The following is a 6,944-nucleotide window of genomic DNA, read 5'->3' as shown; positions in this document are numbered from 1 at the left end:
TAATTTTAAGCATCGAACTAAACATCCAGATTACTGAGACAATTATCCGATGTTTTTCTTTTATTAACACTGAAGTTGTTTCCACGATTTTCTTTCGATTACCCTGATCTTGTTGATGCAACGTCATTTTTTTCCCCGTGCAATTGCAAAGTAAAACGGAGATTCATACAAGCATTATTTTCATATATGTAGCTTCCGTTGGTGTCCTAACTTGACAATATATAGAGTCTCGGGAACACGATATACCGCATTGATCTCTTTGTCTCGTCACCTTGAGACTTTTCTAAAGAGGGATTATAATGCGTTAACCGGACAAGGCGGGGGACCATATGACAAAGTTTCGGCACACGAGGGCATTGCGTGAGCATCGATAATTGCGATTGTCAGTAACAAGCCTCTACTTTGTGCATCTAATTTTTACGTTGCGACTATACTCGCACAGCCCAAGTTTTGTCCTCGGAATTACAGCCTGTCGCGTGTTCTCCCTTAAACTTCTTCTTTCTGCGCGGTCTTCGACCAAATGTTGCTGCTGCACATCGCCAATCGATAAATACAATTGCTGGTAACGAGCTTCTGTCCTTAGTCTCTACATTCCGAACGGAAGACTCAAAGCGAACAGTTAAAAATAGTTTCAACGGCAAGACACCGCGATAGCGTTTTTTTCTCTCCGCTACCACTAAATTACTAAAATAATTAATATGTAATATTATATTTTTTAAATGCTCCCCGGTGACATATTAATTTCTCAGACGAATACTCGAAACGAAGTGTGTGACAATTTTAACATCACCGCAATTGCGTATTAGCTGCCCTCCGAGTCTAGTTGTTGCACTTTCACATCTTGAACTGCAGAATTTAATATCAGTATTCTTTCGCACTTTGTCCATCTCGAAATGCATAATATTCCGCGCGCTACTTGGAACGAAAGACGTGCGATCGTAGTCCTCGACTGTTTCCGAATTATTTATGAAGACTGCCTTGTTGCCACCATAGAACACTTTGTATATTATTCAGAACATTGGTGTCCTGTGATCGGCGAAATGTCCGAACACAGGTCGCGCAGGTCATAGAACGAAGGCCAAAAGGATCGAGTCTCTAGTTTCTGAGAAATAACGAGTAAAGTTTGTCAAAAAAGATACACATTTCTGATTTTATTACGCGAAACGTATGTATCTTAAACTTTATAACTTAATCTCCACGGGTAGTTTGTTAATTTGTTTCTTAAAATCCATCCTGAAAATCGTGCATTTTGAAGAACTTTACAAGAGTTTCTTGAAATTTTACCATACATTTTACTCTCATAACATTCTTCAAAATGCCGCGTTGTTCCACGATTACGTGATTTTCAGGATAAATTTTAAGAGAAAATTCTCCCCGTGTAGTAAAAATTGTACACTGACAAAATTTTTCATCGGACAAACTAATTAAACAGCGTTTTCGATGGTTAATTTTTCCGATCAAATTATGAATACAACCGATGAAATTTATCCGATGAAACTTAATTGAAAGACCGATTACATTTTTTCATCGGATATATCCGTTTGTTATTAAGTCATTGGATTATCCGATTACATTTAATCGTACATTTTTCTCAGTGTATGAAATAAGATCGATCGAACTCTGATGGAGCTGAATCCGTTAGTACAATACACTACTTTGACGAATCCTTTACAGATCAGCGACACGTGTATTATAACGCAATCATTAAGGATTATCTCAGAAACGCCTCAACAAATTAAAACGCCTATGAATTAAACGGTTCTGTCGCGCAAGCTGCAAATTAATTAAGACCTTAAGACACCGTGGCTACTCAATCCATTAAGCGTAATACACCTCGTGCGCTATTTGCAGAGGGCACTTAGAAAAAGTTGCATTTGCTCGATGCGCGTTATCGCGTAAATGTGATTGCGTTGCAACGCGCATCCGTTCGATCAAGCGCGACGAAAAACGGAGGGACAACGGACTCGCGACCGCGCCTTTGTACGTCGCACACGCGTTTAAAATGTGTGCGAGCGAGGACGCATCCTCAATAGGGCGCCACCACGAATGTCGCACCCACGTCTCTACGCGACTGACCCTTTTCGCATATGAAAGAATCACGCAGAAAGCATATACGCGGCACCGGGAATCGATATCGCGTACTTTAGATAGACAGTGTATATAAATCTAGCTTTCGACATGCTCCTTCCGTATTCAACGAGGGATGGATCTCAAACGGAATTTTCAAGCATCTTTCTAGCGATGTTCCTCGCGATAAGCGAGCAGAGAGAATGATAATATGTCCCGAAGATAAATTGATGCGCCTATTCTTACGATGTTTATGCCTCACCCGCGCAGATAGGCCATTAGCGCGTCGTTAAGCTTCAACGTTGCCGTTTAATTCGCGACGTATAAACGCTGCTGCGACAAATGACAAGAGGCAAATCGCCCGCTAAAATCTAGCTATACGCAAAATGCGCGCTGTCATCAGAACCGCTCTTCGCCGTTTCACTCGATTGCGGCGGATAGGGCAATTATCCTCTTTTACAATAGTAGCCAGAAAAAAAATGGATTGGCATGCAATCAGATTAGCTCCGGATTTGATTCATTCGAGGTTTGTGTGCCGCGGGAGACCGAAACGTGAACACGCACGTTGCCCGCAATAAATATATCGGCAGATCATCAGACTGTTTCGTATGGAAATCGTGTCTCGTCACGCACACACGGGCGGTTATTTTTCTTCCTTTCGCCATACAGAAGCGCCCGAGGAAATTAGCCGGCCGCACAATTAATAGCGAAATTCGTTAGGCGCCATTGCGATTGCCGCAAGATCATTATTGTATCGATTTATTCTCTCGAGTTAAAAATCCGAAATATTTCTCTTTCATATACATTTTTAATATTGTTTATAAAGTATAACTTTTATCGATTAATTCTCACGGTAATTTAATGATGATAAGATCAATGCTTTGCTCTAATATTCGCTCCAAACAATGTTTTAAAAGAAATTATTAATAAGCTTGATAAATATTATGTAATAATTTCGTGACATATATAAAATAAAGCAAAAAGAATTTCGAGCATACTCTCCAAAAGTCATTGAGTGGATTGTCACTGAAAACAGCGAATAGTCGCTGATTTGCATTGATAAGTTCGCGGAGAGAATTTTCTCTTAAAGTCATGTAATCGTGGGACATTTTGAAGAACTTTATGAGAGTTTTACTAGTAAAGTGTATGGTAAAATTGCAAAAAAACTCTCACGAAGTTCTCCAAAATGCCAAATCGTCCCACGATTACACCGAAAGAAATGTCTGATTAGATATAATCGGATAATCCAATTACATAATAACAAATGGTGTATCCGATAAAAACTGATCGGTTTTTCAATCAAATTTCATCGGTAACCGTATTTCATTGGATAAATTTCATCGAGCGTATCCATGATTTAATCAGAAAAATGTACCATCGGAAACACTACACTGAGAAAAATTTTCATCGGATAAACCAATTAAATAGTATGTCCGATGGTTAATTTTTCCGATTACGTTTTCCGATTAAATTATGGATATATCCGATGAAATTTCTCCGATGAAATGCAATTACCGATGAAATTTGATTGAAAAACCGATCAAATTTTTCATCGGATATACAATTTAATCGGATATATCCGATTGTTATGTACTCGTAATTGGATTATCCGATTATATTTAATCGGACATTTTTCTCAGTGTATTTAATTGGTTTATCCAATAAAACTTGTTCTCAGCGTACATGGTTTTCCGAATAAATAAGAGAAAATTCTCTCCGTGTATATTACCGAAAATCACGTGGTATACTCATAACTGTAAATCAGTGACTATTCGCTGTTTTCAGTGATAATCCACTGATTGACTTTCAGAGAGTAATTACGTACAACATGATGTTCAGTGAAATTTGATCTTCGTTCCTCGCAATGTAAATTTACAAAAAGGACATTTGCAGGATTATTCGCGATACCAAGAGTGGTTTCCGAGTGGCGATTCGTTGGCACATACAGAGAGATAAGCTTCAAACGAGAAACATATTTGTCGTACGTCAGAAATGATCGTGCACGGAAAAAAAAGAATGTGTAATTGAGACAAAATCGTCGAGACAACATCAGTATTAATAAATGAAAAACATCAGATTGTTGTCTTGATAATCTGGACATTTAGTTCAGTGCTTAAAATTAAAATCCATAGCCAGTACAATTGAGTGAATTATTTTTGTTTGTGGCGGCCCGTGACGTTAACGTTCAAGCAACTTTATTTCGCTTAATTCAATAGCATTTTTTTCCCCGCGTGCATATACTTGCGCCACACGCCGAATGTATCTAACAAACGTTCTACAATCGCAGCATGATTTTTCCACAACTCACCGCGGCTTATTATCGGTAATTTCGAGAGAGGAAAATAACTACTCGCTGCATCCTAACGATAACGTTTTGCAGAGAAAACGTGGATTTGTTGTTAAAATGATTACCTAGCGCTTTGAAATATTCATGAAATGCAGCGTATTCTGTTGCGCGTTCTATGCGTTTGGTTTTACGTCTGCCAGCTTACTAGAGCAAAATAACGAGTTCTAGCGTACATCAAGTCGCGCACAAGTTGCAACGGAAAATTTTCAATCAATAAGGTGATAATCGAAGAGATTAAAAGACTCGTCTTTCTTTCAGAAGACGCGTGAAGATAGAAAGTAATAATTAATCTACCCGTGTTTGTACCACGATTGCGTTGTTGTAAACGCGATTTGGATGTCCCACTAATACCCGTTTCTACCAATGCAGATTAACTTTAATCTCGATTTAATTTACCTTCCATCTTTTCCCAACTCTTAGGCCTGGCATCACCAAACGTCGCTTAACTTTAATTTTGGTCTAATTCACGTTTGTCTCTTTCTAAAGTAACAGCTGGAAAGAGACGAAGAACGAATGGAGCTAAGCTGAAAGTTAAACAACGTCGGCCCTAGAAAAATATAAACGGCAAGTTAAACCGAGATAAAAATTAATCTGTATTAGTAGAAATGGACGTAAGGCAGTCATCTCAATGATAAAAGTAATTAACCGAAAGTATTTCGGCGATCGGCCCGCACATTCGGCCCACAAATTAAATCCCCGTTATATCGAACAACGTGTGATCCGATCCCCACCCTCGGCGTAAATTGGATCCGAGCGTTTTTCTTAAGCGACCGTCCCGCGGCAAAAGCAGGACATGAAAGGAAGCGTCCCGATCGGGAGCGATAGGGACACGTTTTAATGGCGATTTAATCAGCTGCCTCGGCCACGTTTTCTCGTGGAAACAGCCGGAAGGAGCGCGTGCACGATGGGAAACGGTCTGTTTGTCGCGCGCTAAGCGAGTTTCCGGCACGCCACGTGCCCGACACGGGTCGTCGTGGGGCGTGCGTGTCCCGCGCTAATTAGCGGCTAAGAGAACAAGCCGCTCGTCGTCGTGGGTTAGGGGGCTACCGAGAAAGGGAGCGATAGCACCCTCGAATGCCCAAGGAACTCGCTCTACCCACTTTGTACTCTCTACGTTTCTCCACGAGGGGTGAACGTAATGCGAATTTAATCGACCCTTCTCGCAGCGACTTTCCGCTACCAATTTCTCTCTTGTAACGCAATACCGCGACGGACAGTGGAATACTCGGGATTTATGTCTTAATTATACCTTCGAAGGACGGTGACGTACGAGAATTTGATTAATTAAGCTAGCCACATCCAGTTAAGCGAACGAACGTTTCCTTTCTGCGGAACGAGATCTCGTTTGTAGATCACTTTTATTCGATTCGCGACAAACTTATAAGACGGAGTACGTTCGTTCAAATTCGTTTTCTTCAGTTGATAGATTTCGCGCGTACACACATTTTTTTGGAGAATCGAATGTATTCCTTGCTTGACTTTAATCATTTACAACAATTTCACAGCGGCAATGGTATTTTGAAGTTAGTCAATACCTTAAAGTTTAAGTGCAAATAATCAGCGGTTACAAATGGTTTTGCATTATACATAACGAAGGAAGATAACGTAGAAATATGGAAAATAAGTATGTTTTATCACTTTTAAATACCTGCAATGTCTGAATCACCGACGTTTACGATAATTTTCAGAAAAGCTCCGCGCTACGTCATAAAACTCCTTGAAATGTAATTGCGGGCGATAATGTACTTATTAAAGTTCATTATACACGCAATTTGCGTACGTTTAAGTGTATGGCAAAAATGTTTCCTAAGCGTCTCTAAAGTGAGGCAGTTAAAATATTGGGCTGATGCATAAGTTCGTCCCGCTTTTAAACATTCGCGCACTTTTATATACTTTTACATCAACCTCACACTTGGATGACGTACCTACATTTGAAAGTAGGAATTGAACAGAAACTTTACTGTCAAATTTGTTGTCGTCTGTTGTCAAATGGCTTGAATCTTCTTTTTCTAGCCACTCAGCCACTTCCTCGTCCATTATTTGAGTCAGGATACCACAGAGCAATTACAAACACTACTCGAAACGTGATGAAACAAGCATTGACACGTACCGAGATGCAAATTGAAAGTTCCATCACTAAAGTTGTTGCGAATTAAGAATACATTCTTAATAGTAAGAATATATTCTTTGTTTAAAAAAAATATTCCAAAAAAACATGATGTTAAGAAGGACATATATGCTTCCTCATTAAGTAAATCTATTAAGGGGATGCTGGAGTGGTTTGATTTACCGACAGAGTCGCATACAGTTTTTGGAGGTTTGTAAAGAAACGTAACCTCAATATGTCATATTATATACAAACGAAAATAATTATGTAGCATTTATGTACAAACTAATACCAGACCCAAGTGTAGAATGCATAGTAGAACATTTTCATATAAAAAACATTGAGGTTTGAAGTCTAATTCGTATCGCATTATGTATTGCAATATTTGTAATACATAATGCGATACGAATTAGACTTCAAACC

General features: G+C 39.2%; 1 protein-coding gene across 2 annotated transcripts in view; it reads left to right on the top strand.

Moving 5' to 3' along the window:
- Positions 1-6,944, top strand: part of LOC105566103 (zinc finger protein 628) — a 48,908-nt gene that overhangs the window by 21,743 nt on the left and 20,221 nt on the right. The gene's annotated exons all lie outside the window — the stretch shown is intronic.

The sequence above is a fragment of the Vollenhovia emeryi genome, unplaced genomic scaffold, assembly GCF_000949405.1.
Source record: "Vollenhovia emeryi isolate VEMERY1.0 unplaced genomic scaffold, V.emery_V1.0 DF939147.1, whole genome shotgun sequence".
Taxonomy (NCBI): domain Eukaryota; kingdom Metazoa; phylum Arthropoda; class Insecta; order Hymenoptera; family Formicidae; genus Vollenhovia; species Vollenhovia emeryi.
This window is presented reverse-complemented; position numbering and strand designations above follow the sequence as displayed.